Source organism: Ranitomeya variabilis, chromosome 4 (genome assembly GCF_051348905.1).
Source record: "Ranitomeya variabilis isolate aRanVar5 chromosome 4, aRanVar5.hap1, whole genome shotgun sequence".
Classification (NCBI taxonomy): Eukaryota; Metazoa; Chordata; class Amphibia; order Anura; family Dendrobatidae; genus Ranitomeya; species Ranitomeya variabilis.
Window position 1 is genome coordinate 556,578,991 of NC_135235.1, and position 12,479 is coordinate 556,591,469.

At 43.4% G+C, this 12,479-nt stretch overlaps 1 protein-coding gene across 2 annotated transcripts in view; it reads right to left on the reverse strand.

Annotated features, from left to right (window-relative positions):
• ASIC2 (acid sensing ion channel subunit 2) overlaps window positions 1-12,479 on the reverse strand; it is a 1,067,153-nt gene that overhangs the window by 56,771 nt on the left and 997,903 nt on the right. The gene's annotated exons all lie outside the window — the stretch shown is intronic.

Below are 12,479 nucleotides of genomic sequence, written 5' to 3' on the forward strand. Positions count from 1 at the left end.
CCCTAGGGTCTATATATAGAGATCCCATAATACACGCCCTCTGTAGTCCCATTGGCGGTGTCTGGTTATCTTGATTTTTCTCTTATGAAATTTCTCATCATGCGCACCAAAAACGCAAACGCAGGAAAAAACGCATGCGTCTAAAAAATGCCGCGTTTGTACGCGTTTATATGCGTTTTTTCCACCACTTGCGGATGCATTTTAAATGCTAATGTGAAACTAGCCTAAGATACTGGGTTAATATGCTCCACAGACCTATTCAGGCCGCAGCGTTACACATATTGGAAGATGATAATCGTCATTGCCACGCTAAGGCCTTTACACGCCACAGACCTCGACACTCTCTGGGACATATACTGTAATTACTCTATTGTTGCTTAAAACCATGCTCTGGGACATATCCTGTAATTACTCCATTATTGCTCAAAACCATGCAAAAGATACTTTCTGCCTGGTTGGGTAGTTTCCAGAAGAACTGCTCAGGCATGTGCAGATTGGTCAATGACACTCCTGTTTCTTTCCCTTGAGGAGGCTGCTTCCAAGTACAATGAGGCTTGTCCATGTTCCTGACATTGGTTTCAGGCCTGACAGACTGATCACAATACAGGCTCTCGCTTGCATACACTGTTTTCCGAACTGTATTATATTCACCTTACAGCGGCTTCACCCGCTATGACAGTGGTTTCTTTGGGATCCAGTGGCAAAAGTCAACTGTGGACCTTACAAAACGCAGGTTTCACAGCACCTGGTGGCACTCTGAAAATTAACAGTGAGGGCCGCATAATGACATGGTGGTGGACATGGTGATGTTGGCAGGAAAATCCCAAAATTCAAATGAGCATGTTTGAAATGGAATTGTAAAGGGATGGGGAATGTGCATTCCACTATCTTGCTAACTATTTGGCATGAGGGAGGGACTTCCCAAATGTAGGAGTGAGAGCTCTCCCAAATGCATGATACAGGGCCACCTGAGGGCCTTTACCAAACTCAGGTTTCACGGCACCTGCTGGCACTCTGCTAATTGTCAGCGAGAGCCACATGTTGACATGGCGGTTGACATGGTGGTGGTGGCGGGCGATGCAAAAAATTTCATTAGCGAAACGCGCATCGGGTGTGGAGGGTCCCTGGCTGCTGGCTTTAATAAGGTAAATACTTACCATGGTGTGTATTTAGAGTTTTATCAATATATACCTCAGCCCTGTAAGGGGTGGTGCTCTGGCACTTCACTTATCTGTATTATATGCATCTTTTGCACAAAAATATATGTTTACTATTTTTAATTATGCACCTTATATTTATGTGGTGCTCCACTCCTACTGCTTGAGCTTGAGTTTGAGCTGATGGATTGTATATAATGTGTGTTCTAACATCTATTTAGACTGATAATATACATTTATTATTATTTCTTGTGGATACTGATTATTACAGCCCTTTCAAGCACCTGATATAACTATGCCACTTTGATGCCATAACCACCTTTTCTTTTTCTGTACTTGGGTCTTTTTTCCCATTTTACAATATTGTTATGTGTTTTTATTGCTATGTTGAAATAAAGTTCATATTCTTTAACCAATTTAAAAAGCGTCAGTTTTGGTGAGATTTACAGATATTGCTTTTTCTTGGTATCTATTATTGAGTTCCTTTATTGGTGTTGATGAATAAAATATAGGTAGCCAATATCTCACAATGACATACACAGACATTAAAGTAATAAAGTCTATTCCCTTTATGTACATGCATCTTCCCTGAGGATTACCCCACTACAGGGTGGTGAAATGCGTAGGAAGGGTATGTACAAGGACATTATTAGAGGGATAGGTCACACTCGGGCACCTTGTCAGGGCCGGAGATATTGCATTGGGCATGACAGGGAATGTAGTATGTAGTCTTACCTGTCTGACTTTATTTCCCTTTTCTGCCTCCTGAATGATGTTTTTGCAAATCAAAAACTTCTAGTGGTAAAATCCAACCATTTTGTAATTGAGCACTGGTTCACTTTATCATTTTAGTGTCTGTAAGTGATTGCGAGGTATTGGCTACCCATATTTTATTCTTGAATATTAAAAACTATATTTTACCTTTGATATCTGATCCTGCTTACCCCTTTTTTTGATAACCCATTTCTCCTTTCAGCGAGGTCACATCCCTATGTTGGACAAGTTGCAAAAAGCATCTGAAACACTTCATAAATATGGTAGGAGGCATGAAAGACGGTTTCTGGTTCAAATTATGCCAGAATTTTGGAGCATTTCACTTGATAAATATAGTGCCTATACTGTAAACCTAGGTGGAGGACACATTTATACACGGAGATTTGCGCTCCCGTCAGCATCAATCCGTTAATTGATATTCTCACTGTACATCAGAGCAAAGTGCATCAAATAATATAAGGTAACACAATAGAGCAGCATTGTGTTTCTTTGGCCTTAGACTTGTAGACGGATAGTACGTGACACGCGGAGGTTCAATAGCATGTAATCAAAATGGACAGGCTTAATTAAAAAACAATTCAATTAACAGAATGATGACTCAGCCTAAGAAATGAGATTATGTGCACATTATAGGAGTGGGGGAAGGGTGAGAAAACAGCGACTCCGCTTATCGCAGAAAGGGAAGTGACGGAATGTCGTATATTGTTCAACTCATATGTTTTCCCATCATGAATAATGAGCATACTCTTTAAAGGAATGTGTCCTAAAAAAAAACTATTTTTTACAAGAACTGAAAAAAATTAAGTTATTAATATTTTATGTACTTAATATTTTTCAAAAATATAATGGTAAAAGATATGAAAAATTATCTCTTTTTTTTTTCTTATTTTCAACTTTCAAACACTAGGGGTAGGGAGCAGCAGCTGACATTTGTCTTGAAAACCCAGTGTAGTGCCTTTATGACTGTAGTAAATGTGGGCAGGATCTACTTGCATGTGTGTTTTTAAAGGGGTAGGGGTGAGCACCAGTCCTTAGAGCCCCTTACATAGTCTTGAAAGCTCGCTATTTTTTACCATCTTTTCTGTTTATCAGAAGTTATCAACCACTGTGAATTCTTGGTTTTTAATATTTTTCTATCTACTGGCTAACACAGAACAAAAGTATATTTTGTTCCTGTAATGATAGTACTGGATAATTCCATTAAAATTTCTTGCTACAATCTTGTAAAATGCTGTAAAAAGTTCTGTACTTGTTGTATTCATGTTATTATATACTTCAATCTATGTCCTTCAAGAGTGATTGAGAATCAGATTGTTATGCAGCTTCAGCAGCTCATTAAAGTAATGAGAGATGTCTCTTCCTTGTAAAAGAGTATCTGGTTTTGGTCTTCTTTCCTATTGGATGAGAATCAATTTTGAATGTGGAGTCTTTCTTCCTACTGGAGGAATCTTTGGTTTGGTTGAGGAGTCTATTTTCTTCTGTATTAGTCTTTGGTTCAAATGAAGGGTCTCCCTTTTGAAGAAGTCTCTTTTTTGGATGTTGGGACTCCTTTCCTTTTGGAGGAGTTTTTAGTTTGGCTGAGGATACTCTTTCTCATCTGAAAAAGTCACTTATTTTGCTAATGGCTTTTTCAAAAGAGTCTCTGGTTTGGTTGAGGGATTTCTTTTCATTTTTGAGAAGTCTGATGTAGCTAAGGGGTGTCTTTTCATTTTGAAGTAGTCATTGGATTGACTGAGGAATCTCTTTTCCTTTTGGAGAAGTTCTTTGGTTTGGCTATGGAGTTTCTCTTCCTTTCAAAGTAGTTTTTTGTTTGGCTGAGAGGTCTCGCTTCTTTTTTTGAGTAGTTCATTGGTTTGACTGAGAGGTCCCTCTAGCTTTTAGAGTAGTTCTTTGGTTTGGCTGAGGGGTATCCTTTTCTTTTGGCCTGAGGGGTATCCTTTTCTTTTGGAACAGTTCTCTGGCTTGGCTGTGGGTTCACTCCTCCTTTTGGAGTAGTTCTTTGGTTTGGCTATGGTGGTCTATCATCCTTTTGCAGTAGTTCTTTGGTTTGATAGAGGGGTCTCTGTTACCTTTGAAGTAGTTCTTTGGCTTGGCTGAGGAGTCTTTCTTACTTTAGGAGTAGTTCTTTCTTTTGGCTAAGGGGTCCTTTTGGAGTAATGTGTTGGTTTATCTGAAAGGTCCCTCTTACTTATGGAGTTCATTGCATAAGAAAGGAAGGAGGGCACTCACCGATCTGAAGCTTGACTTTGGTCGATACAGACCCGTGGAAGCGCAGTGAGAGCGCGAAACAGCTGTCGTCTTCACACTGCTCACAGGAGCTCCTTGTTTACTCTCCCGGCCATGATGTTTTAATGAACATTTAATAAAGCAAAGTCAAGCTTCAGATCGGTGAGTGCCCTCCTTCCTTTCTTATGCAATGCACTGATTTTCATGTGATTTCTGGAGGAGCACCCGGTAGCTTGTGGTGGAATTTGGACCGCTTTTCTGCATGAAAGCACTTGATGTGCACAGAGGCTGAAGGTCTCCAAGTGGAAGGTAGTGCCGTCCCTCTTTTTTCTTTTTCTTTTGTCAAAGAATACTTATGGAGTTGTTTTTTGTTTTGGCTGAAGGGTCTATTTTCATTTTAGAGGTTTGTCTGTTTTGGCTAATATGAGGGCTTTCTTCTATAGTCTGGAAGAGAGCTAATGGCAGCACGCTTCAAAATCTGGTTTCTTTATTAGCTATTTTCAGTTAAGGTACCTTCACACTGAGCGACTTAACAACGATATCGCTAGCGATCCGTGACGTTGCAGCGTCCTGGATAGCGATATCGTTGTGTTTGACACGCAGCAGCGATCAGGATCCTGCTGTGACATCGTTGGTCGGAGCTAGAAGGCCAGCACCTTATTTCGTCGCTGGATCTCCCGCAGACATCGCTGAGTCGGCGTGTGTGACACCGATCCAGCGATGCCTTCACTGGTAACCAGGGTAAACATCGGGTTACTAAGCGCAGGGCCGCGCTTAGTAACCTGATGTTTACCCTGGTTACCATTGTAAATGTAAAAAAAACCAAACAGTACATACTTACATTCCGGTGTCTGTCCCCTCGCCGTCAGCTTCCCGCACTGACTGTGAGTGCCGGCCGGCCGTAAAGCACAGCGGTGACGTCACCGCTCTGCTTTACGGCCGGCCGGCGCTGAGACAGTGCAGGGAAGCTGAGGCCGGGGGACAGACACCGGAATGTAAGTATGTAGTGTTTGGTTTTTTTTACATTTACAATGGTAACCAGGGTAAACATCGGGTTACTAAGCGCGGCCCTGCGTTTAGTAACCCGATGTTTACCCTGGTTACCAGGGGACTTCGGCATCGTTGGTCACTGGAGAGCTGTCTGTGTGACAGCTCTCCAGCGACCACACAGCGACGAAACAGCGACGCTGCAGAGATCGGCATCGTTGCCTATATCGCTGCAGCGTCGCTTAATGTGACGGTACCTTTAAGGTACCGTTACACTAAGCAACTTACCAGCGATCGCGACCAGCGACGTGATCGCTGGTAAGTTGCTGCGTGGTCGCTGGGGAGCTGTCACACAGACAGCTCTCTCCAGCGACCAAGCGACTTCGGCATCGCTGAAACTGTCTTCAGCGATGCCGAAGTCCCCATGTAAAAAAAAAAAAAAAACACTACATACGCACCTTCTGTCGTCCTTCATGTCCCTCGGCGCTTGCCGCACTGACTGTGTCTCAGCGCCGGCCGGCCGTAACAGCGGTGCCCAGCGGTGAACCGCTGTTACTGCAGGTTCACCGCTGGGCTCTGCTTTACGGCCGGACGGCGCTGAGACAGTCAGTACGGCAAGCTCCAGGGGACGTGACGGACAACAGACGTTGAGTATGTAGTGTTTTTTTTTTACTTTTACCATGGTATCCATGGTAAATATCGGGTTACTAAGCGCGGCCCTGCGCTTAGTAACCCGATGTTTACCATGGATACCAGTGAAGACATCGCTGGATCGGCGTCACACACGGCGATCCAGCGGTGTCAGCGGGAGAGTTGCGACGAAAGAAAGTTCGTCCACTCTCCCTGCAACCAGCGATATCCCAGCAGGATCCAGATCACTGCTGCGTGCCAAACATAGCGATATCGCTATGCAGGACGCTGCAACGTCACGGATCGCTGGCGATATCGCCTAGTGTGACGGTACCTTTACTTAAAGAGTTTATCCTAACTGAATAACCACTTCCTAGAATTGCAGTAAGCCATAGCACTGATGAGCTGTTTGCTGCCAGTCTGCCATCTTCAATCTATAGGGATCAGATTGAATCCTGCAGTGACTACTTTATGACAAACATAATATTATCCATTTACACCTTTTCAAATACGTAACAAGGGATGTTGCTGCTGACTCCAGCAAAAACTTCAACTGGATATAAAATGTTGCATTTCTCTCTGTTAAATACCATTCTATTAGTCACTGCACATTGTTCAAGCTTATCTTGATCCTTCTGAATCCTTTATCTATCTTCTCTAGTTTGATTAGTTTACCTTCAGTTCCTTTATCTAGATCATTTATAAAAATGTTGAACAACACTGGGGCCAGGACAGAGTTTTTGTGATGCCCCACTTGAAACAATCTTCCAATTAGATGTGCAACTATTTATTACCACTCTTTGAGTGCGATCACTAGGCCAGTTATGAATCCACCTAACCGTAGCCTTGTCAGTCCCATACATTTTTTCAATAAAAATGTTATGAGATACTTGTATCAAATACTTTGCTAAAGTTGAGATATACTATATCTACCTCATTTCCCTAATTCACCCAGTCAGTGATTACATCATAGAAGAAAATTATATTAGTTTGGCATGACTTCTTTGCTACAAACCCATGTTGGCTCTGGTTAATTACTGTATTCAAATTAAAGTACTTACATATGTGCTGTTTAATAATTTGTTCAAAGATATTTACTGGTATAGAAGTAAGGCTCACTGGCTTGTAATTTCCTGCCTCCATCTTTCCTTTTTTGAAGATAGGGCTAACATTTGCCCTTCTCCAATCTTCTGGGACTTCTGCTGTCCTTCAGTAATTCTGCAATTTCCTCTACTAACTCTTTCAGCACCCTAGGATGTAATTCCTCTGGACCAGGAGATTTAAATTCATTTACATTACTTAAGTTTTCCCTCACCATCTCTCTGTTTATAGATAGTTTAGATTATTTTACTCCTTTGATGGTTCAATGAAGAGCAGTTGATGTTACATTTGCTTTCTTAGAGAACACCTATGCAAAATTGGAAATTAAAAGTTCGGCCTTCTCAACATCATTTTTGACCACTTCACCCTTTTCATCTCCTATAGCATCTTTCACTTTGCTTTTTGCTTTTGACATATCCCCCAAATCCTTTTTTACTGCTTTTGTTCTCCCTTGGAAGCCTAACTTTATTACTGGCTTTAGCTCTTCTAACGCTTGTCCTGCATTCCCTGCAAACAGCATTATATTCTTATTTAGATATGGCCTCCTCTTTCCATTTAATATACATTTATTTTTCTCTTTTAACAAGCGATTAAGTTCTGTGTCCTTGTCTCTTTAAATGCTTCTAATTCTTCCTTCTTTTTGTGATTGTTCCCGATTGTGCAGTGAGAATTTCATTTAGCAAAATCTTCAATCCTTTTTGGACATGTCTGTCCTTTACAACAGTGTTCCCCAACTCCAGTCCTCAAGGCCCACCAACAAATCATGTTTTCAGGGTTTCCTTAGTATTGCCCAGGTGATAATTGCATCACCTGGACAGACAAGCATTCAATCACCTGTGCAATACAAAGGAAATCCTGAAAACATGATTTGTTGGTGGGCCTTGAGGACTGGAGTTGGGGAACACTGCTTTACAACATCCAGCCATTGGACCTTTCCTACCCTCTTTCTACGCCCATTATAATCTGCCTTTCTGAAGTCCAAATTTAAAGTCTGAGTCCTCGCTGGTCTTCCTCCTCTTGTAATCCAAAATTCGAGGATAGCATGATCGCTGCCTCCTAAATTCTCAGCTACCTTTACTTCCTCCACCATTTCCTCCCTGTTGGTAAGAATTAGGTCCAAGATTGCAGATCCTTTTATTCTCTCTTCTACCTTTTGAAAGATAAAGCTGTCAGCAAGAGAAGATAAGAATTTTCTGGACCCACTACTTTTGCCTGAGAAAGATTCCCAACAAGTAACTGGATAGGTAACCCCTTTCTGGCATTGGATGTACTATTCCATCCATGTGACCTGGGACTTAATTCCCATGGATGGAATTGTGGCACCCCAGAAGTCCGGGTTGCCACAGTGGCATTGCCTCCTTCACAGGGGGTGATGCCATGCCTGGAAGCAAGGAGGGGTCCCCTTACCTGGTAACACCAGTATCCAACACTTTTCCTACTCCAGACCAGAAGGGGGAACTCTAACACCCAGTTTCAGGGGAACTTCTCTATAAGTTCTGGCCTGGAGGCAGAGTTAGTTAGTCTGGGTCTGAGTAGGAGAGCATAGGAGAGAAGTCAAGGAGAACCTGGGGAGTGGAGCTGTAACCAAGCTCACCCCAGAATGGAGCACTGACAAAAAAGGACGCCAGAGTCCTTGGCTGTGTGGGTGCTGTACGCCCCGACAGCCGAATCTGGAGGGCAGGGAACTGCAAGCTCCCTAGCCACACCGAACACCCGGAGGCACCACAGCAGACCAAGGCTGCCAGTCTAAAGGCAGTGCATGTGATAGGCTCACGCTGTCTGCCATAAAGGTTAGAAGCAACACGCAGGAGAGGAACTTGAACAGAGCTTAAAGCAGCAAGGACCTAAAAGAACAGTGCAGTAGGTAGGACTCAAAACCCACCTGGCTAGGTGGATCTTAAGTTGCTTCCAGGCTACCCGGATTCCCAGTATCATCTGTTACCCCAGACTGCACCTTCAACCATCAAGTAAAGGTAAAGATAACTATAGTCATTGTCTCCTCCAGTCATTTCCAGCACCCTCAGTCCTGCACCCCAACATCCATGATTCCTTACAAAGTTATACCGGTAGCCCTGGGGCCCCGCTCCACCTGTGGGGAGCAGAACCATCCCAGCTGCATCACCATCAGCCCCAGCAGTCTCCTTAAGCAGTGTCGGACACTCATTGCCAACAATGTGTGACTGACATGTCTAGCTTCCCTAGATATATATATATATATTCTGGCTTGGAGGAGGAGTTAGTTCAGTCTGGAGTTGGCAGAGACAGTGAAGGAGGAAGGAGTACAGGAGAAGGAAGGAGCTGGCAGGAGAGCTGCAATTGGGCTCTCTCCATGCTGAAGCGTAGGAACCGGACACCGGGAGTCTGAGGCTGTGCGGGACTGTAAGCCCCACAGCAGAAACCGGAGGGCAGGAGATTGAAAGTAACTTGCCCACAACTACACCCTGAGGTACAGCAACATACAGAGCCTGGAGTCCCCGTGGATTGAGAGCCCTATAAAACGGCTCGCGCTGCCTACCATGCAGGTACTGTCCCAGGACAGAGAGTGCGAGAGGACCTTGAAAGAAGCCATAGGCAGCAAGGGACTATTATACAGCGCGTAGTGGAAGGCTCCCAATCTGACCTGACAAGGGGAATTCAACTCGTTTCCAGGCTGCCTGGACTCCACTCTAACCTGTTGCTGGTACCTTGGACTGTGGCTGTAAACCACCAGTAAAACAGGTAAAGAGACTGAAACCTTGTGTCCTCTGATTATTTCTGGCACCACACTATCTTTGCCAAAATACATCAGGAGCCCTGGGGACCCATCTTCACCTGTGGGAAGCCATACCATCCTTGCTGCAGTGCCATCACTCTACAGAGGACCCCTTTAAGCAGCGTCGGACACCCCTGACCGAATACCACAGGTGACATCACGAACATTCTTATTTCTAATAACCCCTTTAAAGACCTTCCCTTTAACTTGGACTCCCAGGGCTACAGACCGGGTCGCTGCCACTGTGACCACCCCTTTAATGACGACCGGACCCGGTACTGAGTAACCCTAGGCCTTGCTGGGGGCTCCATAGAGAATTCCAACTAAGAAGTATGAGTAAGTTATATGACTAAGGGATTTGGGGTAGAATTGGTTTTTGAATAGTTAAAAGTTGGCAAAGATTTGTATAGTGGGTATGAATACTAGCGACTGTCTACATGTTTTGGCCACTCTAGTATAAAGTGGAGGTGGATTAGTGGGAAGCAGGTTTGGAAGAGCTTTAGAGATAAAAAGAAAGTAAATTTGAGCTTTTGTGCTGCTGGAGGCTTGAAGGACTGCATTCTAGAGGTGTGTTCACAGGTGAAGGCAGCAGGACTAGCTGTGGGAATGAAAGCAGGGGCAGATTAAAAGAATATGTTATAGGATGAGACTTGGCAGCAGGAATGTTGAAGCAATTGGCAGTGGAAGAAATACAGAAGAAATACAGACTATGATCATATGCATTCAGTGAGAACTGAGAACCAATGTACTGGAGTGTAAACCGCGTGCAATTATATATCACAGCGTACAAACGAGCGTAGAAGTCATGCACGTCCATTGTGTCGATGACAGCTTTGAGTCAGGAAAATGAATGAGTAAACAATGTGCACCAGCGCGTGAGACAATGCCCACGTTTCCTCATGCAATCTGAGAGTGTGACAGGATGGCACATTACCCATGTGACACTAATGCCAAGCAGACAGGTGAGACATCTTTTCTGTGCAGCGGAAGATAGCATCTTTGGCAGTTTTCCACATCACTACACCAATGCAGCATTGTACCCTAACTTTGGCAATTTTCCTGATAACATTTTAGAGCTCATCATTTTGCTGGATTTGCTGAGAACTCTGCAGCAAGATCTTGTTTTTAGCGCTTAGGCTTCTATGTGAAGATGGCTTGTCATTGCTCTGCAACGATCAGAGGCTTCCAGCATTTTACATGTAAAATCTATAGAAGGAAACATGAGGAATGCCATTCTCTGAACTGAAACTACCATGGGGCAGATTTATTAATCCTGCCCAATATTTATTGCATGCATCTGAGGGCTCGTTCACACGTCTGATTTTCTCGTCTGAGCGCTATCTGTGGTTTTCATGGATGGCCCTCGTACCTACTATATTCTATGGGGCTGTGTCCATGTCAGGTTTTATTCTCAGCTCACAAGGTCTGCAGTAAATATTATAGAAATGTTTGATCTTGATTTGAACATCGGATGAAAATTGGCAAGGCAAGTCTATGGATCTGTGAAAAAAAATCGGACCACGCTTGGTATACATCTGTGTGAAGTCCAATTTTCATAGATTGTGAACAAGGAGAAGGTGGAGTTTTTTTCTCCATGTATGAGAAAAACTGATGACATTCGGTCGGACCACACTCTGATCAAAATAATAGATTTGTTTTTCTCCTACGTGAGATAATCAGACATGTGAATGAGCCCTAAGCAGTCTGGAAATGAACAAGCCCTCAGGGACTGCATGAGGAGCATGGCATTTTCTAATGGATATTTTTTTTAATTGCCTGCTGTTTCGTTTCTTTAATTCCCAGATGATCGATTGAAAGACAGTTTATAAGTAGTTTTGGCTTCTGAAAACAGGTATTAGCTCCTGGTAAGTGTGTTGTAAAGCAGATAAAACAAACGTAAGAGGGTTGAAAATGGGTTTGTCGTCCATTTCTAAATATCACAGATTATTGCCATGTGAACCACTGTTACGGTACTTGTTGAACTGGTAAAACAATATTTCATACTATGTTGGGTGTTTATATGTATGCAGTGACAATATGCAATGGATCTAGAAACGTGCTACATGTGTGAGATGGGGGATTGTTGTTGTGTACATTAATAGATTAAGAAGGAGAAATGTCCTGGGACTGATTGACCCAGGCAGTATGTCACTGAGCCTTGGTGTCTAAAGTGGTGAATGCAAAGCATAAGGAGTTAGAGGGGTTATCTGGGACTACTTTATATTTTTCTTATGGGCCTAGCAAGTTATATGCGGAAAGTTACTTGTACAGGTGACGTCACTTTGACAGACCAGCTGCTTCTCTTTTGCTCTGTTCTGTTGATGGAGTGCGACTGCTGATGTTATGCTGATTGACAGCTGGCTCCCTTCTGCTTATCTGCAGTGAGCCGGCTGACAATCAGCATAACGTCATAACTAAGTCACAGCCTGTTGACAGAGCAGAGCTGAAGAGGAAGAACTGCTCTGTTGAAATGAAGAAGCAGACTTGTCAGCAGGAGTGGTCTGTGATCGCTCTGATCCGATGCTGGGAGAACAGGTAGGTAATTAGCAACTGCCTGCCTGTCTTAGTCCTAAAACTAAAATATTCCCAGGCCATCCTCTCAACGCCCTGAGCTGCTGTGTAAAGTGGTAAATCATTGAGTGTGTGGCATTAGTATTACCATGTCTGCTCATACCCCCTTGATGTTACAGAGGAAGTTCAGCGCTGTTTGAGCTCAGGAAATTGTAGACAGAAACATTCACATTTGGAAACAGAAACATTCACCTTTACTTCATTCCACTGCACGTGTACTTCTCGTCCTGAGTCTCCTGCGAGAGTCAAATCCTTGTTACCTGCCTGCACTGACGCCCGTT